We start from the raw sequence: 25,560 nt of genomic DNA, 5'->3' as shown, positions 1-25,560 counted from the left end.
CTACAAAATTTTAGTCCTTACATATAAGGCCATTCATAATCTTGCCCCCACATATCTCTCACAGCTCCTACAAGTCACTAAACCCTCTCGTATGCTCAGATCCTCTTTTTCCATTAACTTAAATAATCCACCAGCACGTCTTGTTACGATGGGATATCGCGCATTTAGCAGATCGGCACCTTCCTTATGGAACTCATTACCTGCTTATCTTAAGAATATGACTACCCTTCACCAATTTCAGGCTAATCTTAAAACTTATCTGTTCAAAATTGCTTATTCATTGTAACTGTTATTGCTGTTTTATCTGATGTTTTATTTGGATTTAAAATTTTCTAGTTATTGAATGTTTATTTTTTTAACCTGATTGTACAGTGACCTTGAGTTTTTTGAAAGGCGCTTCAAATAAAAATAAAAAATAAAATGTATTATTATCAATTCCTTCATCCTCCAGGAACTGTCTGCATCCACATGAGGCCGGGCATTGTCGTGCACCAGGAGGAACCCAAGACCCATTGCACCAGCATAGGGTCTGACAATGGGTCCAAGGATTTCATCCCGAAAACTAATGGCAGTCAAGGTGCCGTTGTCCAGCCTGTAGAGGTCTATGCATCCCTCCATTAATATGCCTCCTCAGACCATCACTGACCCACCACCAAACCGGTCATGCTGTACGATGTTACAGACAACATAATGTTCTCCATAGCTTCTCCAGACCCTTTCACATCTGTCACATGTTTTCAGGGTGAACCTGCTCTCATCTTTGAAAAACACAGGGCGCTAGTGGTGGACCTGCCAATTCTGGTATTCTATGGCAAAGGCCAATTGAGCTCCATGGTGCCATGATTGTTTGGTCAGAGACATTCACACTGTGGCCTGCTGGAGGTCATTTTGTGTCCTGCTGATGGGTTAAGATCTTTCTACGGCCCTGTCCAGCTCTCCTTGAGTAACTGCCTGTCTCCTGGAATCTCCTCCATGCCCTTGAGACTGTGCTGGGCGACACAGCAAACCTTTTTTAGTATATATATATATATATTGTCACAGGTGGCTGGGGGTGGAACTGCGAGGGGGCGACCACCCTGGTGGCTTTGGGGACCATGGGAACTGAGCTTGGATGCTCAACCCTATAGGGGCCCGTGGTGACCGCCAGGGGGCGACCCGATGCCTGAGGTCCATATCCAGAGTATTATGTGCAATTCTGATCTCTATATTACAAAAAAAGACTTAGCAGCTGTACAGAAGACTGACTAGGCTAATTCCAAGACTCAAGTTAGAGCTATTTGAACCTTTTCTGTTTAAGCAAATGGAAATCACATGATTTAATTCATTTAAATTCCGATAGGAAATATAATGGTGGACCACAGGTATTACTTTAAAATAATTTTTTCAACAAGAACATAAGGACATGGAAGGAAACAAATTAAGGGTAGATTTCACACAAACAAGTAGTCTTGTAGAGAGTAGGACTTCAGGGACCTTCAAAAGTCAACTGGATATTATTTTGAGAAAATGAGATGAATGGGATTGGCATGCTTTGGTTGTGGTGAAGGGCCTGTTGTTGGCAATATTGTTCAAATATAAACTAACGTGATTAGGAAGCTTTAAATAAGATTAGACATTGCTATTTTAGTTAACTTCCAAAGCTTTCTTTTGTGCAAATTATAAAAAAAGTAATTGTTTTCTGTTCCAAGACAAGGACTCCCTCCTTTTTTCTCCACCGTCTTTGAACTGCTCAACACCACCTTACACAATAGTATGAATGTTATGGATGTTTATAAGGAAGACTGTTCAGCTATACTGATGACATGCCACAGTATGTTTCTAACGCAGGCCATTTACTCTCTGACACTTTAGAGATTATATCTAAAAATTTAAAGATTTTTCATTCAAGATAAATATTTGCTGCGGTGGGCTGGCGCCCTGCCCAGGGTTTGTTTCCTGCCTTGCGCCCTGTGTTGGCTGGGATTGGCTCCAGCAGACCCCTGTGACCCTGTAGTTAGGATATAGTGGGTTGGATAATGGATGGATGGATGGATAAATATTTGTGAATATACTGCATATTATTCCTTCATGAATGCAAATACTTCTTGATTTGAGTTTTAGCAAATTGCTTCCACTGTGTCACACAAAATCATATCTTTAAGAGTTACTGTATTATAGTTTGCATCCAGTGATGCTGAGATGAGCTCCTGCCCTAGTGACTCAGATTTGGATTCAGTTGGTTTGAGAATATATTGTCACATTCTGGACTCTTCAGACAAAATTAATAAACAGTTTTTTTCAAAGCAAACTTATTGTTCATTAAACTTGTAGAAAATAGTTTCAGAGTCTTTCTACGAGGGATAAAAACACAAAACAAAACAATAAATCTCCAACACGACTCAATCCTGTTTCTCTTCTCTCTGACTTAATAAAATTCAAAGTCATTTTCTTTATATTTGCTCTTAAGGAGATTGGCATATATGATACTTTCCAAATGGATCTGTAAAACAGAAGCACACTAGCCAGAGAAAAACTTCTTGTATCAGAGGAACAAACATTTAAAAGATGTGTATTACCATGGGATATGAAATTGTGTGTTAAGGCAGTTAACATTCAGCTGCTACAGCACCTTACTGACTTATGTTTGTAAGACATGTGTTCTGTTTGTATCCCTAAAAAGTGAAAGTACAGCTTTCTCCACTGTATGAGTCACAAAATGTCAATGTCAATGTCAATTTATTTGTATAGCACATGTAAAACAACATAGTAATGCTGTGGCCAAAGTGCTTTACAATAAAAGAAAAAAAAACAAAACAACATAAAACATAAATAGAAATAAAATATATGAACATAAAATAAAATACATAATAAATAGAAGTATGTTGTACTTGTACTTGTTGTATGTTGTAGAAGAATGTTATATATATATAAAAATAGAAGTAATGTTATATAATCACAAAGAGGAAACCATCAGTTTTACTGAAGGTCATGGAATGCAAGTGAATAGAAATGAGTCTTTAATCTTGTTTTGAACAATTCAATTGTAGACGACTCCTTTATATGATGAGGTAAAGAGTTCCACAGGCAAGGCACAGCAGCTGCAAATGCCCTGTCCCCCTTGGTTTTACACTTGGTACGAGGAACAACAAGAGACAACTGACCAGAAGATCTAAACACCCTGGATGGCTGGTGTAAAACACACAATTCAGATAAATAGGCAGGAGCAAGCCCATGTAAAGATTTAAAAACTAGCAGCAATTCGAAAACTGACAGGCAGCCAGTGTAAAGAAGCTAAAATAGGAGAAACAGAGTCATACTTTCTTGCCCAAACCCAGAAAGCAAGTGGCAACATTTTGGACCAACTGTAACCTGTGTATTAGGGATTTGTTAATCCCAGAATACAGCGAGTTGCAGTAATCGAGGCGAGAAAAAATAAATGCGTGAGTAGCTATCTCAAGATCCCTAGAAGATAAAAAAAGGCTTTATCTTACCTAATAGACGAAGTTGGAAAACACAACTCTTGACTACAGAATTTACCTGTTTCTCAAAAGAGAGGTTACTATCAAAGGTAACACCAAGATTGCAGACTTGAGGTTTGGAAAAGACAGAGAAAGAGCCGAGAAGTCCAAGACCAATTTGGGCTTTAACTGATGGACCCACTATAAGCACCTCCGTTTTATTTTGATTTAGATCAAGAAAATTATTAGCCATCCAGGATCTTAGTTCAGACAGACAGTTGTGGAGTTGATTTGTTGTAGAGTTGCAGACAGGAATATAAACCTGAGTATCATCAGCATAGCAGTGAAAAGAAATGTTAAATTTCCTAAAAATCGCTCCAATAGGGTGAAGGTATATGGAGAATAAAATAGGACCCAAAATGGATCCCTGAGGAACACCATATTTAAGAGGAACAGTAGATGAAGAAGAGGAATTAAAAGTCACTGAAAAGTGTCTACCAGTTAAATATGACCTGAACCAGTTAAGAGCAGCCCCTTTAAGCCCAACAAGATGTTCAAGCCGCAACAGCAATATCTCATGGTCAATAGTGTCAAAGGCAGTGGACAGGTCAAGGAGGATAAGGACTGCCGCATCACCTGAGTCAGTAATAAGAGAGATGTTGTTGAACACTTTCAGGAGTGCCGTTTCAACACTATGATAATGCCTAAAGCCAGATTGGTAAATCTCAAATAAATTATTGGAGTAAAGGTGATCAACCAATTGATTATAAATAATTCTTTCTAGAATTTTAGCCAGAAATGGCAGTTGGGAAATTGGACAAAAATTGGCTAAAACTCCAGGATCTAATTCTGCCTTTTTTAGAAGGGGACGGACTGCAGCATGTTTAAAAAATGAGGGCACAACCCCCGAACTAATAGAATCATTGATGATGGCTAGTAAGGGTGGGCTTCCACTAAGAGACGTGGTGGTACAATATCCAGAGGACTGGAGGCTGGTTTAAGGGTGTCAATAGTTCTTTTTAGCTGTGAAAGTGAGACTAGATCAAAGGATTCTAAGACAATGTCATGATTAACAGTAGGAAGTTCATAGTCCGTTTGAACAATGCCACGGCAGATAGTATCGATTTTGCTGACAAAGAATGATAGAAACTGGTCACATGAATGAACAATGCTATTTGATCCCATTGCAGAGTGGGGGTGAATGGCCGCATTAATTGAATTAAATAAGACCCTAGAATTCTTTGAGTGATGGGATACTAAATCGGCAAATAAAATGACATTTAAATGTTACACAAAGCTTTACAGACATATTTAATCAAAATTTAAGTTATCCAGAGATAAAAGTCCAGACCCAGTTCACTCAAAATATCCTTAAGTGCAGAAGTGCTGCCTATTTTTCATTAATAATACTTTATTTAGAATAGTGTCTGATTCCACTTAATAGAGTGGTGGGCTTTGAGATAACAACAATAATAGAGAAAAGCAAAAAATGTGCAATTTCAAGTTTCCCTTTTTTCCAAGGGTGAGCTTTTCCCTTTAGCTCTGGACCTTATTCTACATATAGTTGAATTGAATTTCTTCCTCCTAGCCTCCACTTTGTACAACAGAGACCAGTTGCAGACCTCCAAAGTGCTACTCTATTGACAACCCAATCAAGTTGTACACCTCCGATAACGTTTAGCTATCTTTACATTACAGGTCAGAAATGTTACACAACACTTTTTTCTCAACACTTCCATTTCAAGGTGTACTTTGCACTTTGTTTTCATAAACCATCCTTACATCTCCTTATGGGGAGAGAGTTATTTTGCTAAGGAGTAATGATGACTATAGAGTAGACAACAACGAGAACAACAACAATTTAGTTTTTCTATAGCCCAAAATCACATAAGGAATGCTTCAATGGCCTTTAACAGGCCCTGATTTTTGGCAGCCCCCAGGAAAGTTGAGTAAAAGGACTGTTGTGTAGTGTTACAGGCAACAGCAAGACACTCCTCAAGTTTTCACTTTGTAAATTATGTGAATAAACATGCAATCTGATTGGCTGTTCATTAGAGCTTCTAAATTGCACAGCTCTGGATGTCTAGCTGAACTATTGCCATTTTATTTCCTCATTGTATCATGTGACTGGAAGGGACAGTAGTTTTCTTACTTCCTGGCTTTCCTGGGTTAGCAAACTTTCCTTCAACTTCCAGTGGAAGAATTTATGAATAATTTAGTAATTTAGGAAGAATTTAGGTGTTATTATTGACTCTACCTAAATTTTAATCACATATTAGCAGATTACTAGGACATCATTTTTTCACTTAGGAAATATAGCAAAAGTTAGATCCCTTATAACTTTGCACGATGCTAAAAAATTAGTTAATGCTTTTGTTCTTAGTTGACTGGATTACTGTAACACACTCTTCTCAGGACTACCCTAAAAAGACATCAATTGATTGCAACGAGTGCAGAATGCAGCTGCCAGAATCTTAACTAGGAAAAGAAAATCTGAGCACATCTCTCCAGTTTTGATGTCACTACACTGGTTACCTGTGCCATTTGGAATTGACGTTAAAATACTGCTTATGGTTGACAAAGCCTTAAATAATCTCACTCCATCCTATATTTTGGAATGCCTGTCACCTTATACTCCAAATTGTAACCTTACATCTTCAAATGAATGTCTGCTTATAATTCCAAGAGCGAAACTTAAAAGAAATGGTGAGGCAGCCTTCTGCTGTTATCCATCCATCCATTATCCAACCCGCTATATCCTAACTACAGGGTCACGGGGGTGGAAGGCAGGAAACAAACCATCGGGCAGGGCGCCAGCCCACCACAGGGCACACACACACTAGGGACAATTTAGAATCGCCAATGTACCTAACCTGCATGTCTTTGGACTGTGGGAGGAAACCAGAGTACCCGGAAGAAACCCACGCAGACACGGGAGAACATGCAAACTCCACGCAGGGAGGAACCGGGAAGCGAACCCGGGTCTCCTAACTGCGAGGCAGCAGCGCTACCACCGTACCACCTCCTTCTGCTATTATGCACCTAAAATCTGGAATAGCTTACCAATAGAAATTTGCCAGGCTAATACGGTGGAGCACTTTAAAGTTTAAAAAACTGCTAAAAACTCATTATTTTAACATGGTTTTCTCAAAGCTTCATTTTAGTGTAACCCTGATATTCTGCATATGCATTTACTTATCGTTTTTATCATATCTCCGCAATCCGTACTAACCCTTACTTTTTCTGCTCTTCTTTAACCGGTTTTCTGTGGTGGTGATCTGCGCCATCACCAATTGATCAACGCACCATGCAATCCCTACATTGATGGATTGAATGCCAGATTTCCACATGACCATATTCCCTCTGGCCTGGCCACTTGAGATTTCAATTCACCTGACAACACCTCCTTGGGATCTGGAAGAAAACTGAGTATCTGATGAAGCCCCAGGGAACCACGGAGAGTGCATTATACCTCTATGCTTTTGAATGTGAGACATTAACTCAAACCACTGTTATACTACGTGACACCATTTTTCACTTACTGTATATATCAAATTTCAAGACTGTTTTTTTCCTGTTCAGAGTCACAGACAGTGAAATTCATTGGACACTAGGCAAGATGCAATTATTGGCATGGCACATTTATATACAGCTTTTGGAGATGGGATGAAAACACATGCAGATGTGGCAATTTCTAAACTTGTCATAAAAATTATGATCTTGTAAACATTTTTCTCAAACATTGAAATTATTAAGTATAGTAGTAAAAAGTCATATATATTAAAATATGTTAATGACCGCAAAAAGACTTGTATGCACATCATTTACATTGCAGTTTTAAAAGATCTTTTTTTAAATAGGTGCTAAATGCTGAGTTTGTTAACTAAATTAACTGAAAATTGTAAGAAGTAACTACCAGAAAATATTTAAAAGCCCTATAGATTCTCTTAAGATTCTCTAATGGGCACTCTCAACGCTACTATAATATGCAAGTTTATTGCATTTTAACTGAGTTGCAACTCAATAAATAAATTCCCTGAAAACCGATTTTTAGTTTGACTGATATAATCTAAGGGGATGATAACCATTTAATCCTTTATCTATTCATTTGTACCATTTTTATTACTAGAAAGCTACTGAGAGATTACTTTTATTATTTCAGGCCTCAGTGCTATATTAGAATTTTGAGCCTGATAAAATGATATAACTCCTTTAAACCATCGGTTTTTCATGAATTGCCGCCTACCAGTTATATGAGTAATTAAAAAAGGATAGAGAAAAACTCAATGCACTTTCAGTGTGTGATCGTCTACTTACATATACAGATGTGGTTCATGTGCCTCATCCTAGTTCACAGAGTTCTATTAGAGGCCATTTTGCAGGTCAAGTCACATGACCTAATTTAATTTTCATATATTTGAAAGGGTCTGTTAGAAGGTTGTAGAAAATTAACAGCAATACACTGGAGAGGGAGTTAAGGTAAAATTATATTCATAGATTTTTTTTTTGTTTGATATTGTAAGGACTACTCACAGGAACATTTAATTTAAAAAAAGAAAAAAGTTGTAAAATACTATATGCTTAATAAAAGTAATTGAATATTTGTATAATGCTATAGTATTGTATACACAGAGATATTTCATAGATAATTATTGACAATAGTAAGCAGTACGTGTCAGTGGGAAAAAAAATGTTTTAATTTTATGGACATTTGACCAGGACCATGTAGTAAACATCTTAGATATTGTTTGAAGCTCTGCCATGAGATCCTCACTGACCTCTAACATTTTTCATCTCATCCAAAGTACAGCACTTTTAAGTACGATCAATCCCTCCAACGTTGCTGCAAGGCACTGGCTGAATTTTGGTGGAAAGGAAATATTCTCTTTCTGATTCAGCAGCTGTACTTTGTACATCGCTTGAACATCCCTGGAGAGTCCTCAACCAAGTCTGAACCAGCCTTGATTTTGAGATCTGTTAAGATCACAATCACAAGCTGATAACTGTAGGCAATGCAATGTTTTAGAATTGACTGGTGTCAGGAATGTCAAATGATACATCCCCTAAGAGTAGTACATTTATGTCTTTCATCTTTACTGGCTTGTTTTTTAAAACCTTGGGCTAGGGTACTTTTGCTCGTTTGTTCCTGCCTCCTTGAAGTTGCAGTAAAAGATCACTATAATCTTGCATGATCTTTAACACTCATGGAATATTTTCAAATAAAACAGCAAGCTGCTTAGGTATAAATAACATTTTTTATAAACCAAATGAGAATGATCTGTGAACAGTGTTCACTAGCTTCTTGTCTCTGCAATCAGTTTCCTTTTTCATAACACATATAGCCCCTGTGAACTGCAAGAAGCTTTATTGTGGTTAGTCAAATTGAATAATGTAAAGTACTGTATCTTCATTCGGAAAATTATGAGGTAACAAATGTGGTTTTTGAACATTGAATTGTGTACGACACAATCCCCCTCCCCCCCATTGCACAGTTATAAATTAGTAATTCTGTTAAAATAAGTGGCTAATTGGTTAAGTTGAGGTATCTGAAGAAGACGAGACCTCACTGATAGCACTGATAGGGAAGAACAGACCATTTATTTATATACTTCTTTACAGATACTGTAAATCCATGTGTTTCTCTGAAGGTTATTTTAAGCCTGGTTACATTAACGGCAATAAAAATATTTTCTAAATAGCTCATCTCATCTTTTGCAATATAACGCATCAGTCTGTTCAAAATCACAGCCAACCCAACCATTCACTATAAATAATAATTGAATTAATGTCTTCTATGTTATCTATTTCCTTTCTTCGAATTCAGCAACTAGGCATTTACAGAAAAGACGAGGCATTAACAGACAAGAATAAAAATAAAGTTAAAAGAGACTGACCTTAGTTAGTGAAAATAATTTCTTGCAATGTGACTGGAAAAAAAGAAGAAAATTATTTCTTATGATTGTAGCATGGAACATACACAATCTCCACACTGAGGCACCAAGGCTCCTGGGGACAAAGCACTGAGAGGCAGCTAGGTGAATTTCATTGTGCAGTTCAAGTAGAGGTATTTTCAAAGATAATTATATAAAATGATTACATAGTCAAAACTAATGTTTTTGCAACTTTTAGTTTGATGCTGCCATGGCCTGATGTGCAGTGTGGTTTAGTTCCCTTCTGTGTATCAGGTAGATTTATTCGGTGATGTAAACAAGAGCTATTTATTGCCCTTCTGGGATATGATCTTTGGAAACAGAGAGTAAGTAGTGGTGTCCAGAGAATTGATAATGCTGCATGTACTGAACAGATGGGTTTCTCCAGATCTAAAAGCACAATTGCTTTCTTTTTAATTGTTATATTCAGAAGTCTGGATGAGAAATACATAGTTAGATAGATTTATTTTTTACAATAGAATTAGTAACATGTATTTCTTTAAATTAAATGCAAATGTCAGTTTAGTAATTCATAGTTTTAGCAATATTTTGGAAGTACATTCAGAAATACTCATCCATCCACCCAATTTTGTATTTGCCATTCAGGAACCAACTTTGGATGGTACACCAGTCCTTCACAGGGTATACTGTCTTAAATATTCTCACTCAAATGCCAGCCATTTTAGCATCTCAGATTAGAAGGTGCAGGAAAAAAGCACAGACAGACAGACAAAGGCAAAATGGCAAAGTCAAGAAATACAATGAGCTGGCTGGAGTTAAAACCCTGTCTCTTGGAGCTGTAAAGCACTGTATCCCCATGCCACCTATGGATCTTCATAGTAAATTACACACAAAAAAAATCTGAACATGACAAGCAATACAGTGTGTAAAGATCTGTTTACTGAACAGGGGGGTAATAGAGATAAAATGTTAAGAGTGTCATCCATATAGGTAGAAGAAGGAACTGACTCCATTTAGAACAACCTATGAACAAGTGCCCTTGAGCAAGGCCCTTAACCTGCAATTGCTCTGACTTGGGTATGACGTTAATCTGAATCCATCCCTGCATGTAGGTCCTCCAGCCTGCAGGGAAAAACTTGTGGGTTGGAGGCAGAATAGGCACTCCAGCTACCATAAAAAACCTTGCACTGTTACACTCCATCTGAACTAGTGTGGTGCTGAGGTATCACCCACTGCTGGATCCTGAGTTGGTCTTCTCGTGTGGTGGGTGCAGCAATGCACTGTAACAGTGTGTGCTCCTAACCTCTCCTCTCTCCTGAATAAGTGTGAGCTTCTACGGTTGATAGCTTCAGTTTAACTCATTGGGATAACCGTAAAGTGGTCCTTGGTGAGTAAAACTTTAAAGATTAGTAATATTCCGTAAAGGCTTCAATATACTGTAAGAGGGAGACAGTTGCGTCCGTAAGGAGTGGCTTCAGAGGGTTAACCCGTTGTTATATTGTTCTAAGCCCCTGACGTTTTTGTAGATTTATTTAATTATTTTTTTAACAGGCACAGCTTCCATTGTGCTTTACATCAGTGAATCGCATGTGTGTAACCTAATCTGGACCGGAAACCTGATTTGTTCTATATACATGTGAGAATGAGTCTACTTCCTGTTGGCCAACGTATGTCACTAACTGGTGTGAGGGCCCTGTCAGCAGCCCTTGCCACACACAGGATTTAAGTATCAGAATACGAACATACAGGAAAGAGGAAGGGACAGCCACAACAAAGGACAACAAACACCTAAAAACAGGAAGAACTTGGGATGAAGAGAAACTAAGATGCTAGTTGTACAGATGCTTGTAGAGATATATTGCCACATAATACACAACTTGTATACCTAAATGCCTAATGAACAAGTTTTTTTCCAATTCTAATAATTTGTTGTTAGTGATTATGTAATAACTAAATCCATTTATGAGGTAGACATTGTTTTTTTCAATGTTTAATAATTTCTCTTTTACGTTTGACCAAGGCCTCTTGTACTCTTACCAGGGTGAGTTTGCCTTGGCTATCTTTTTGATTCATGACTTAAAGCAACATGATGAAAGGAGGCTTATTTATTTATTTTACATACTTTTTCATAATAGCTTTATTATTGTTTCACAAGATCAGAACTGTGTGATGCAACACATTTTCTAGTACTGTACTTCATTCATTCATTTATCAAACATGTTTTTCCTAAGCAGGGTCACCAGACTACACTTCATATATTTTAAAAACATCTTTCAAATAGCATATTAGTCCTTAGTCCCAAATCACCCATTCTTTTCCTACAGCAAGAACACATGAATGTGTGAGTAAAATTAAACTACCAGAAAAGTTTTCATTTACTGAGTAGTGTCAGGTATTGTGGAGAACTAGCTTAAACTTCTTATTCTAGGCACTATTTTAATGACAGATTTCATCTGTTATGATCAGACGGGTGGGAAAAAAGCAGAGAGGGAAGTAAACATTGACAACATGTGAATGAGTAATGGTGTAAAAATGAGCACATTACAATTAAAACTAAAATGTTTAATATAGATATGGAAATACTGGCTGCCTAGGCGATCCCTCAGGTTGCCAGGCCACGGGTCTTGGCGGTGTAGATGCCTAGACCCAATTGTCCAGACCGGCATCTACACCGCCAAGACCCGTGGCCTGGCAACCTGAGGGATCGTTAGACTAGACAAGCCATACTTCTTCCAAAACACTTCCCCAATCGACGATCAAAAATAAGCAAAAAGACAAACAGTATGTAAAATAATAAAGTGAATATATATTAAAAAAAAGACTTGAAACAAACTCCAAACAACGTATATATATCATACCCCAGCCAGCCTCGACATAACACACAACCCCAAACGTGACTGGTGTAATATAATAATAAAAAGGTGAAGCAATAAATATACAATACAAACCCTCCCTGGTCCCTACACTGAACATAAAACAGATATGACACACGAGAAACACCTAACACACATAAAGTTCAGGGCACTATCCAGAGAATGATTAATGGAAATGACCTTGAACCAGTTAGAAACTGTCCAGAGGTAATTGTAATATGGAAGCACTTGATCGTCTGCTTCTTTCCTGAAATTAAAAAGATACGGTCTCACCATATGGTCCTCAGTGTGTCCTGTTCTTTCTGAACCGCAGGATTTTGTGAGAATGGTGGTATCGTTACAGGTCTGGCATTGAGAGCAGCAAGCTGTGGAAAGGTACGTGACAACTCGGATCAGCATTTCTCTGTCTCTTTTGGTGCGTTTCGGTATTGTATTCTGGTTTGACTTCTTTTCCCCTCTATCTCCTCTTTCTTCTCTCCCTCCTCACGTTTAAATAAGAAACAACCCAGACGGACTTGATGGGGGGACAGGAAAATTACCTTGATGGGTCACGGCCCTACAGTGTTCTCCTTCCCCCTTTGCTTCCAGGGGGACAACATTTACAGTGACACACAATAGACTACATAAATGGGACAACATTACAAAAGACGCAACTCGGCACAAAACACATTATGACATTCCCCCTTCGTGCAGCACCTCTACAACATCTTCATGATTAATGTTTATATAACTTACTCAACAAACAAGGACTTAACAACAGAAATAATTCAATTTGTGACCAACTCTCTAATGATGAATCTTTCCCATCCTTGAATGGTGGTGACTTCAACAATGGTGGGTTTTCTCACCTGGCTGGCTTCAGAGACCATTTTTATATCAATTTTGCTCATTGTATATGTTCAGATTGTTGAATATTTACTGTAGTTCATTGATGTTTATTCATCTTTTATCTTGTTTCTTGTGTTCTGTGGGTGGTCCTCCAAAAGCCACCTGCCTAACACTGTAAGGAACTGCCCTCCGCTGTATAAAAGCAGGGGCAACCCGCAATCCCTTTGTAGACCACCCTAACCCAACACAGACAGGCAGAAACACAAGTGTTGCACAGCACATGTTTTTATTTCCATGGGAAAGTGCTTTTCTCTCGCTCCCCAAAGCTAAAGACAGTCCAAAGCACGAAGTACAAAACACATTCTTCTTCTCTCATTCTCTTCCTTTTTCTCGCCTCCACTCCTCCTCCAGCAAACTTCATGCTCTTCCACCCAACTCTGGCTCCTTGAATGATGCGAGGCAGCTCCTTTTAAGCTGGTCCTGGGAGTGTTTCAGATGGCTCATCAGTATTGCCCTCTAATGTCCCAGGGGAGGTAGTGCCTTGCAGATGCCCTCTTCCCCGGTCGTTCCATTCAGCTGGCATCCCAGCCAGGTTATGGCCATGGCCGCCTGTCACACCTTGCAGCTCAATTGAATGCGTTTGGTAGATGATGAGTTTTTTACTGTGATTTTCTTCACTTTTGATTATTTTGTTCATTTCAGGATGTTTGACCTGTGCTGTATTTTTTGACTTTGTTTGCTGGATTTACCTTTTTTTGAGACTTGTTTGCCTTGGGATTACCTTGCCTTTGCAGACACTCCCAACTGTACCTCTTGTGCTCTATAGAACTTCATTGTTAACAGAGACTTTTATTTAGATAAATATTTTATTTATAAAGATTCTATGTTGCCCTCTGTGATACTAGCTTTGGTTTTTTGTCAGAATTTTCCCCTCTAATATGCATTTTTGGTAATTATTTGAGACTTGTATACTTGGGGACTCTCGAGTTTCATAACAAAATGAGCTTCTACTATAAACAAAAAAAACATAAATTTTACAGCAGTTTTATGCAAAAAGAACTACAGTTTTTGAAAGATTCTTTCACGATGTTGAATGGTGTTTCTAAGAGCATAGTGATGCCCTGAAAACTAGCCAATCTTCAATCATTTGTATACACACGTACAATGACTTGAGCGAGAGAGAGGAAAAGGTATCTGATGCAATAGCTTTCCTAGCAAAGGTTAGTGATCTGGAGGATGATGAGTTTTTTTGATTTGAAGGATGAGGTGCATATACTGTATATAAAGCCAAGATACAGCACCTATTATTGCAGTATGCTATCCATGCCCACGCTGCAGGTTAACACAAAACCAATGTCTCCTATTTTGGTTACAGTTTCAACCCTCTCACCTCCTCCACTAATTTTTGATACTACTTTAATTTTGCCATCCACTCCAAGATATTCTCTTGCATCTATCCAGCTTGTTGCCATGTGTGCTTGGGAACTCTCAAGTTTTATAACAATTTGAAAGGAACAACGACAAACTTTCATCAGTATTGTGCCATGTTCCATTTGTGTATACAACAAGCTGGACCTGCTTTATTAAATGTTAAATGTCTTTATATGTAAACCTGTGACATACTGCAACTTTAACATCTTACTCCTATCTACAAGCCTGTTATTGAATGGTAACAGCTCTCTTATCATTAGACAAGCCAGAAGTTTTTGTGTGTGTTTGGGAGGTTGGTGCTTATTATAGTAAAATATAATCTATCTATCTATCTATCTATCTATCTATCTATCTATCTATCTATCTATCTATCTATCTATCTATCTATCTATCTATCTATCTATCTATCTATCTATCTATCTATCTATCATCTCCCAGGGGATGTTAAGACTTAAAAAAAGCTCAAGAAAAATATAAATATTATAATAAGCAACAAATAGTATACAGGGCTGCTACATTCTGAGAAATTTCTGGATTGTCATGCTTTCAGTGAATTTATTTATTTATTTATTCACATTCTAATAGAGAAAGTAGAAGTGCATCCATCCAACTGAACAAAATGAGACCTTATGTTAGTAGTTTAACTGAGATTTTCATAATCATTAAGTAATGGCATTTGATTTGGTATGAAAAAAAAAACTACAAGAGAAAAATGTTCAACAGTACCAAATAAATACTCAAAAATACCAATCCAGAAGAGTATAAGCCAAGGAGAGATAACCATAATCAAGAGTGGCATGTGCTTGAAGATAGTAGTTTCTAAGTCTGAGTATTCAAAAAGCTGTATCAAAGTACAGTTCTGAACTGAATTAGCTTGCGTTTGGCACAGACAGAAGTAGAGTGCATTCTATCAAAAGCTGACTTCCACTGATTGTCTGAGAATCTAAATGTAAGGTCTTATTTCCAGTGATGTTTCACAGAATCTAGGAATGTGTTGTTGTGAAACCACAAAATTTCATTTTGACATAATTATCAGTAAAGCTATTCTGTAATAATGTTTCTGTAATAAGTAGAAAAAAAATGAGTGGTAGTAAGCTGAACTGTGTTGCATCAAGCAAAGCTTCTGACTTGCATGTAATGATAGAAAAGCTTTGTTAGCAGTTATATTTAAAGCAGGTTACTCAAAAGATGGAAATACTGTACACTGTTACCACAAATGACCCTTGATATTGTGCATGTTCCATATATTGAATACCAAAGTGATTAGAGCTGCTGCCCTATAGACTCCTGGGTATGAATTCCACATGGGATACTTACTGTCTGTGTGGAGTTTGCACTTTCTCTTTTTCTGACTACTCTGATTGTCTTCCCACATCCCCAAAGACTTGTATGTTAATTGGTGCTTATAACATTGCTGTGAGTACACCCTACAATGAACCGACTTGCTATCCAGGATTTGTTCCTGCATTCAGACAGATGCTTCTGGCTCTGTTCTCTTACAGTTGTGATTCAAATTAAGCAGTTTTAAAATAGTTATGTTATATTTCAGTATCTGAAGAAATACATGTTAGGTTTGTAAAGGCTTTTTCGTTTCCTCAATTTCTTGGTCAGGCCCTAAATGTGGTGTTCTCTAATATGGCTTTTGTCCTGTCTACTTGAAAATTACACTACTGTCTCATTCATCCTCAGAAGGAAATGCATGTAGCCACCTATCAGCCTGGAGGGCTAGTCTGCTCCAGTCTCACCTTTTATGGGCAAAGCTGGTCTCCAACTATGACCCATGTGCCGCACATCAATCATGATGCTTGGTGGGTTGGAGGCTGATTTCACTGCAGTTGTTTGTTCTTTAGCATATTGGGATGATCTCTTCTTTTTTGTCTGAGGGCACCATACTCTGTCTTTCTCTCTATTTTTCTTTTTTGCTCTGATGGCTACTGAATTTTTATTTATGGGGATTAAAGCTTAAGGATAGAGTCTATATTTTTTACCAACCCTCTGATGGCCAATGTGGTTTTCTCTTTAATTTAGGACAGTCCTTTTCCAAGAGCTATGTGGGTGACATCCACTACTTAACAATCATTTACCATCCAGATAATACCACACAATGTCTTAATGTTGATTCTAGCGCTATTACCCCACGGTTGATCATTTATGTCAACTGTAATGTAGTGAAAAAGCTGTGCAAAACAAAATGATGAATTTCAGATTTCAGTATTTATAATTATTGCAATTGCACATTTCTGTGCAATCTTGTATCTTCCTAATAGCCTCACTCATTTTTAATAAATGTTTCAAACCTGAAAATTGTATAACCCAACAGAAAGCGGAAAACAAAAAAGCTGGTGCTGGAGTACTTTTATACTTTGTTTGAGGTAAGCAGTGATAACTGGATTCACTAGTAGGAGCACCACATGACAAACATTGCAAACAACAACTTACAGCTTATGTAACTGAGGTTAACTGAAGGTTAAGATGTCCTTTAAATCATGAAGCACTTAAGCATGTATCTTTGATGTGAATTTGTAGCACTGCACATTCTGTAGATCAAACTCTTATAAACAATAATTAAATGTACACAATGGACTGTACATTTGAACAGTCAAATACATATCTACCACTAGTAAGTGAAACAGTGGAGCTTTATTTCACAAACAATTTTACAAACTCAATGCTAAAATTAATTTTGCATGTGACTTTATAGTCCTGAAGCTCACTAAAAAAGAATTTTTTGGAGGACAAAATCAAGCAATGTTGCTTCCTAAGGCTTCATTTGATATTTAACAAACCTGCAGCACATTAGTAAAATAAATTATATTCTAAGGTCATAGAACAGTGGATCGAGATTGTTTCTTTAAAATGAGTTCATCAAGAACACGAGGACACAGTTGGAAACTTGGTAAGGGTAAATTTTACACAGAGAACCACAGGCACATCAAATAATATACCAAATAGTGTGGTAGACAAGATGACTTTAAGGACTTTCAAAACTAGACTTGATGTTATTTTGGAAGAATTAAGTGGGTAGGACTGGGAAGCTTTTTTGGGCTGAATGGCCTGTTCTCGTCTAGAGTGTTCTAATGTTCTAATATTCTATATGGCTTTTTTGCTCAGCGCACTGCAGCTGCACCTTTGCTGGCTTCCTTTGGCGAGAGAGCTACACCACAGCATGCCTTTTTTAGTTTTATAATTTCCCCTTATAATTTTAAGCACTTCAGTCTTGTCTCCTCTTGATCTTTTTTTGCTTAAACTGAAAAGGCTCAGCTCTTATAATCTTTCCTCATAATTCATCCCCTGTAGCTCTGCAATCAGCCTAGTCGCTCTTCTCTGGACTTCTTCCATTGCTGCTATGTCCTTTTTGTAGCCTGGAGACCAAAACTGCAAACAGGTCTAAGCAGATCGTTACAAAGCTTCAGCATAACCTCCTTGGACTTGTACTCTACACAACGTGCTATATATTAATGGCATCTGAACACTGTCTGGCAGGCAATAGTGTCAAGTCCACTATGATTCCTAAATCCTTCTCATAAGGTGTACTTTTGATTTTCACACCTCCCATTGTTTATTTAAATGTGACATTTTTACTTCCACCATATAATTTTAATTTTTTTACATTAAATATCATCCATCCATCCATTATCCAACCTGCTATATCCAAACTACAGGGTCACCGGGGTCTGCTGGAGCCAATCCCAGCCAATACAGGGCGCAAGGCAGGAAACAAACCCCGAGCAGGGTGTCAGCCCACCGCAGGGCACACACACACACCAAGCACACACTAAGGACAATTTAGAATCGCCAATGAACCTAACCTGCATGTCTTTGGACTGTGGAAGGAAACCGGAGTACTCAGAGGAAACCCACGCAGAAACGAGAAGAACATGCAAACTCCACGCAGGGAGGACCCGGGAAGCGAACCCAGGTTTCCTAAATGCGAGGCAGCAGCGCTACCGCTGTGTCTGCGTGCCGCCCATATTAAATATCATGTACTGCAAATTTGCCCAAGCCTGTATGCTGCTCAGGTCATTCTGTGATAATTCATCAGATTCTAGATTATCTGCCAATCCACATAGCCCGGTATTGTCTGCAAACTTAAATTGATTGTATATATGTTTAAAATAGCAGCAGCTCTAGCACTAAACTCTGCAGGATTCCACTCTTAACATCAGCCAATTCTGATAAGGTTCCTTGCACCATAACCCTCTGCTTCCTGCGTTTAAGCCAATTTTGCACCCATCTACACACAACACCCTGAACTCCCACTTCTTTTATTCTGATGCCTAACCTCTCATGTGTCACCTTAGTACTGTAAATGTTTTCTGAAAGTCAAGATAGATAATATCATATGCTTCACTTTTATCATATCCTTTTTTTTTTGCTTCCTCATAGAATACCAGAATGTTGGTAAAAAACATGACCTCCCTTTTCTGACCCCATGCTGACTGTTCAGTAAAACACCTGTTCTGGCCTACAGTTGTTTGAATCTGTCTGGTCACTCTTTTTATATTGGATAATATTTGCCAATGTGCAGTGACTTCCTAAAAATGTGTGTCAAGGGTTTACAAACATACTCACTAACCTCCTTAAGAACTTGAAGATAAATATTATCTGGTCGTGGTGATTTGCTTGATTTCAGCCTATTTTATCTAAGCATTATTTCTCCCTCTGGAACATCCAAACCACTCAGTACCTCCTTAGAAGTCCCTTTCACTGCTCGTAGGTTATCTACTTCCTCACATATGAAGACCTCAGAAAAATGAGAGTTTAGAGTATCTGCTATTTAACTGTCTCTATTTTTAAAATCCCATTTACTATTACCGATGCACTTCACCTCTTCCTTGACTGTTCTTTTGCTAGTAAAATACTGAAATTATCTGTTTGGATTGCCTTTCTCCTTATCTGCTATATTCCTCTCAAATATAATATTCTTCTTTATGGTTGCCCTCATGTTCTCATATGCCTTATGATTTACATTTATTAATTTTATTACAGTTATTAGTCTTATACACCTTATACAGGTGTTTTTTTCCTTTGCAACTTTTTTTTCAACTCTTTATTAACCATCTGTGTTTTTTTTTAAATTTCCTATTAATTACAAATTTAAGTATGTAACTGCATTATATGTAAAATATTTTTAAACTTGTTCCACTGCTCCTCATCTGTCTCCACACTTTAAAACTTATACCACTCCATTCTCCTTAGACTTTTCTACATCTCCTAACAATGTGCCCTACCAAAGTTAAACTTAACAGTTTTAGTCTTTGTATCTGCACTCTTCCAAAACACTTAGAATTGTATTATATTATTGTCACTTGACCCTGGTAGTTCAATCACCTCTACATCCTTAATTCTATCCTGATTATTACAAAATACTAAACCTAGATAGGCTTCTTCCCTAAATTGGTACTTTAACATATTGTGTTAAAAACACTCACTGATTACTTCTTTAAACCCCAGCTCTTGTGCTCCACTATTTGCAGGGTTATCCCAGTTAATATTCAGTTAGTGAAAGTCCATCATGACTATAATATCCCCCAGTAAATCCAGCTAGTGATGGTGAAGTGAGAGGACATCTGTGCAGCGGCTTCTCTATGTGATTAAATATTGGTACTAAATATTTTATGCCATTGTCTGCATTCTATTGATGTTTCGATTCCTAAGTGTTCCAGTATCACTGATGCCTGTGTTTATGACCTTAAAACTCTTCTACAATACCAAAACAAGGACAAAACAACACTGGCAACGGTCCTGCAGACCCTTTGAATGCTCTTCTTGCTAGACAGAGCAGGCTGCAGGACCTTGGAGTGGTGTAGGAATGTTAGTCAGTGGAAGTTCATTCGAAAACGGTGTAACTGAAGTTGAAAGTGTGGCAAACTGGCAGACCTTTGTGCTAAACTAAGAGCAAATCCGACAAGACTTGCTCTTCCATCCCTTCTACTTGTAAGTACACACTTTCTGGGTTACAAAATAAACTATTCAAGCTCCGACATATTATATGAAGGGACTTAAAGGACTGTTTAACTTTTATTTTTACTGAAATTTATAGTGCTGTTCTTTATTCTGCATGGACAGATACAACATGAGGTGCAGTAAGAAACGGGTTGGCAGCATGTGCATTTATACCAACAATAAGAAGTACACAAATGTTACAGTAGTCCCTGGATACTGTTCTGCTATGGTGGAGTTCATAGCAGTGAAATGTTGGGCTTACTACTTGCCGTGAGAGTTTAGTTCGGTTGTTTGGTTCGCTGTGTACCTGATGCTAAGCACTAATGTTAACCACACACTAGTGGAGTTGTACAAAGCTGCAAACAATCTGCAAACTACCCACCCCAACTGGGCTTTTGTCATTGCTGGTGACTTCAACCACGCAAACCTTAAGTTAGTTCTACCTAGATTCTATCAACACATGAACTTTGCCACCAAGGGTGATAACTATTTAGATCATGTGTACTCCAGCATTAAAGCCCCACCCCCACTTTCGCAACTCTGACCACATCTCTTTGAAAATGATCCCAGCCTACAGTTCTCTGCTCAAACCAACTAAACTGGTTCAAAGAGAAATCAGACTGTGGGCTGAGGGGACTGTCTCAGCACTTCAAGACCATTTTGAGTGCACACACTGGTCAATGTTTAGAGAGGCTACTATTCATGAGGGCTGCATTGAGGTGGAGGAGTACACAGCAGTTGTAACTGGCTATATTAGTAAATGCACTGAGGATGTTATTGTCTCCAAGTGTGTGATTACAAGAGCCAACCAGAAACGCTGGATGACTGCAGAGATCCGGAGGATCCTGAAACCCCAGGATGCTGTCTTCAGATCTGCAGACATGGCTTTCCCCAAAACAGCACAAGTTAACCTGGCTATGGCAATCAAGAAAGCAAAGTGTGAATATGCTCAAAAAATCCAAGGGCACTTTCAGATAATGTGGAGGGGCATTCAGGTCATTTCAGAGTACAAACTGGTACCTTCTCTTGTGACAGTGATGCCTCTCTCCCAGAAACATATACATAGTTCAAAGCACTAAACAGCAAGCTCACAAGGAAATTCACCCTTCTCCCAGATGAGCAGGTAATCTGTCTGACCAGAGCCGCAGTGACATAAACTCTGCCCAGAGTAAATCCACACAAAGCTTCAGGTCCTGACAACATAACTGGATGGATGCTCAAGGAGTATGGAGACAAGATGACTGACATTCTCACTGATGTGTTTAACACCTCCCTGAATCATGCACTTGTTCCAGAGTGTTTTAAGACCACCATGGTTGCAAAGAAATCATTGGTGACCTGCATGAATAACTATTGCTCCCTGGTACTGGCATCAGTCATCATGAAGTGCCTTCAGAGACTTGTCATGAGCCACATGAAAACCGCCCTTCCCAGCTCACTGGACCCATTTTAGTTTGCCTATTGTCCCAAACAGTCTACTGATGACATCATATCCACTGCACTTCATCTGGCACTGACTCACCTGGACAAGAGAGACTCTGATGGTAGGATGCTGTTCATTGACTTCAGCTCAGCATTCAACAGTATTATTCAGCAGAGACCATGCACTGAGCTGAGCAGGCTGGGCCTCAACACCCCCTTTGTAAACTGGATTTCAGATTTCCTCACGGAAAGGCCTCAGTCAGTCCACATTGGCACCAACACCTCCAGAACTATCACAATGAGCACAGAAGCACCACAGGGCTGCGTTCTTAGCCCTTTGCTCTTAACATTGCTGACACACGACCGCTCAGCAGAGCTCAGTTCGAACCAAATAATCAAGTATGTAGATGGCATAACAGTGGTGGGTCTCATTTAGAACAATGATGTCTCAGCATACACACAGGAGGTGGTGAGAGTGGCTGCCTGAAATAAGTCCAACAATCTCTCTCTTAATGTTGAAAAGACAAAAGAGATGATAATAGACTTTAGGAAATCCAGGACTGCTCACCTGCCTCTCACCATCGACAGTGCTGTTGTTGAGAGGGTCAAAAACTCCAAGGTCCCAGGAGTCCATATCACAGATGAGCTTTCTTGGTCCCTTAATTCTGCCTCCATAGCCAAGAGGGCTCAGCAGCATCTGTATTTTTTGCAGAGAATAAAGACAGCGAACCTATCCCCACCAATCCTCACCAAATTTTCTAGGAGTACCATTGAAAGTCAGCTCTCCAACTGCTTCACTGTCTGGTATGGGAACTGTAATGTTTCAGACTGGAACACACTACAGCAGATAATGAGAGCAGTCTGAGAAGGTTATTGGTGCGCATATACCACCCTTGTAAGACATTTACCAAACCCACTGCTATAAGAGTGCCAATACATTGTGAAGGACCATTCCCACGGTTGCATGGACTCTTCTCTCTTCTACTGCCTGGCAAATGTTATGGAAGCTTCTTTTCTCGTTCTGCAAGACTGAGTAACAGTTTCATATCGTAGGCCATCAGATTTGCACTAAAACGTCTAGTTCCTGTCTAGCCAAGTGCCTTTCTAGGGTATTCCCTTTCACACTATACTGTTAAAGTTGCATTATCTATTTATCTATTTATTGTATTGCTTTTGTCACATCCTGCACTGTTATGTGTTGCTATATGTTACACTGTGGCTCATGGAGATACATTGTTTCATCTCACTATGTATGTTTACAGAGTTGCTTGACCCTGACCTTAAACTTGTCTTTTTAATATCACTAAAAAGATGTGCATATAGACACAGACCAAGGGAGCACACACTTCCCCTAATTCTGTAAGCTGATAACTTCAGCTTGTGTAGTATATTAATTATTGCACAAAGAAATAAAAACATGCATTGTTTCATTGATTAAACTGAGTTCATAAATGCAAGATGCTGACAACTCATAAATTTCAGATACATGATGATAACATACTATATACAGTATACACTTTTTAGAAAATAATGCCCAAAGTCATGGATTTTTCACAGCATGGCAAAAAGGTTAAATGTATAAAATGTGTTTATTGATTTTCGGTTCTTTTTAGAAAGGTCTAAGAGACTTCAAGTTTTTATACTATAGTGATTTTTCCAGTAAAAAAAATCCATTACAACAATGACAAATATTCTTCTGAATTCTCTCCGGCCATTTCCATCTGGGGAGGGACCAATAATCTCTCTCTGAACTCTAATTATCAGCTCATCCCCAAGCAACCAGGTTGCTCTCTCTCAGTCTGTTCTGAAAGTTTTGTTTTTTTTTGCCGGGCATCACAGTGTAATTTACACATCTAGAGACAGAATACTCAAAAGTAGCAACACCTGTGAAAACATGTAAGCAATGCTACTATAATTTGCACAGCGCAAACCAAAAGTATGTGGTTTTTCATCCAGGTTAGGAGTTCTGTGTATTCTACAGGAAATATGAACTTTTCATAGAAAATTCACTGCACAAAAGCAGAGAAATGCAGAAGTAAGATGTATCATGTATAATGCACAATTATTCCAAGTTTATTCCAATGTAGTTATAAAATATGTCAGTTTTTTGTGACTGTAGACCAGTTTTGATATCTTAATATTGCTGATAAAAAAGGAAATAGAGCACACAATGTCACCAACCTTAATCTATATCGGTAAAGACAAATTTGTTGGCTATTTGTATGTTTCCATTGCATGTTATCATGTCAACTTAAAAATATGAAAGAAGAATTTACCTGAAAACTAAAGGAAATAAAATATAGGTACTCATAGCTATTCAAGCCAAAGGATCAGATGACTGATAAAAGTAAATTGTCTGGAGGCTCAGACCAGCTGCTATCAAACTCTAATTACATCAATATACGACTGATAAGAAGCTCTAATGGCCCCTTCATATCAGTATAGTTACTTGGCTGTGCAGCATGTAGGACTGAAAGATTGATACCTTTAATGCCTCAATCTGATAACCAAGTTCCTGTTAAATGATATATTGCAGAACTCAGTTCCAATACCTCATCATTTTTCAAAAAGACCCCATGATAATAAATGTGGTCCCAAACCCTTTGTATTCTGCCATCCAAAGGCAATTACACACATACTGTAACAGTGGAATAAAAATTATTATTATGGCATTCAAGCTTGATGATGCACATTCTGTGAATTCTTTTTTTCCTGTTTTCTAATGGGTTTTTAACATTGTCTTCAAATCCACGTATAATTTCAAGAAGAGACACATTTCATGGAGGTTTTAGACAATGCCCTGGTATTGGGATTGATTGACAAAGATTGCATCCAGCATTTGTGTGGTTTAAATAACAAAGGTCAGGAGATGCTGGCTTATCCTACCATTTTGAAACCCACACACTTTTAAACTGAATAGAGTTAACTATCTTTTAATTTTTCAAATTTTGTTTCAATATTAATAATATAAGAAAAGAGTTCACAGCCAATGGTCCAAAGACTTTCAGACAGAATTCAAATTCAATGACTATCAATATAATTTACTAAGCTAGTTCAAAATATTGATGCATGAATGGACATTATTAGAATACATTTTGAATTTTGGGATTTTCAGTACTTTTGAGATATCTAACCATTTCATAGCTTACTTACTATACTTACACTGTCTAATCACTGCTTGTTTTCTCTGATGCATGTTGCATATTTATATCTTATATTTCTGCAGTTATTTTAAACTGTTGCATATTCAGTGATATTTATTACTATCATTTATTGCTGTTGCTTTTTAAATAATTTGTGTCTGATGAGTCATTTTGCCATGCCTTGCATTAACATATTGGTACTTAATTATTTTATGTTTCTACAGCAGCAGAGATAGCAGCAAATTCTTTTTACTGTACCATACGATACAATAACAATGTATTAATTTGAATTTAATGCAATAAAAAACTTGTATGATACATATGATGTCACTATTAGATTAAAGTGCATTGTAATTCGAAATAAGGTAATTCTCATTATTAAGGTTTTACTTATTACATTTTCAGCTAAAAGCATGTTAAGCATTCTGGAGTAATGGACTGAATCCCAGCAGTATAAAATGACTTATTTCAAAATGGGATAAATAAAAAAAAATGTTTACTTTTTAATATATTGTCAATGAGAATATAGGTTAAAGTTAGGGATGAGAGAAATGATTCACAAAATAAATTGTGTTTTGTGTCTAGCAAA

This window comes from Erpetoichthys calabaricus, chromosome 7 (genome assembly GCF_900747795.2).
Source record: "Erpetoichthys calabaricus chromosome 7, fErpCal1.3, whole genome shotgun sequence".
Taxonomy (NCBI): Eukaryota; Metazoa; Chordata; class Cladistia; order Polypteriformes; family Polypteridae; genus Erpetoichthys; species Erpetoichthys calabaricus.
Note: the sequence above shows the minus strand (reverse complement) of the source record.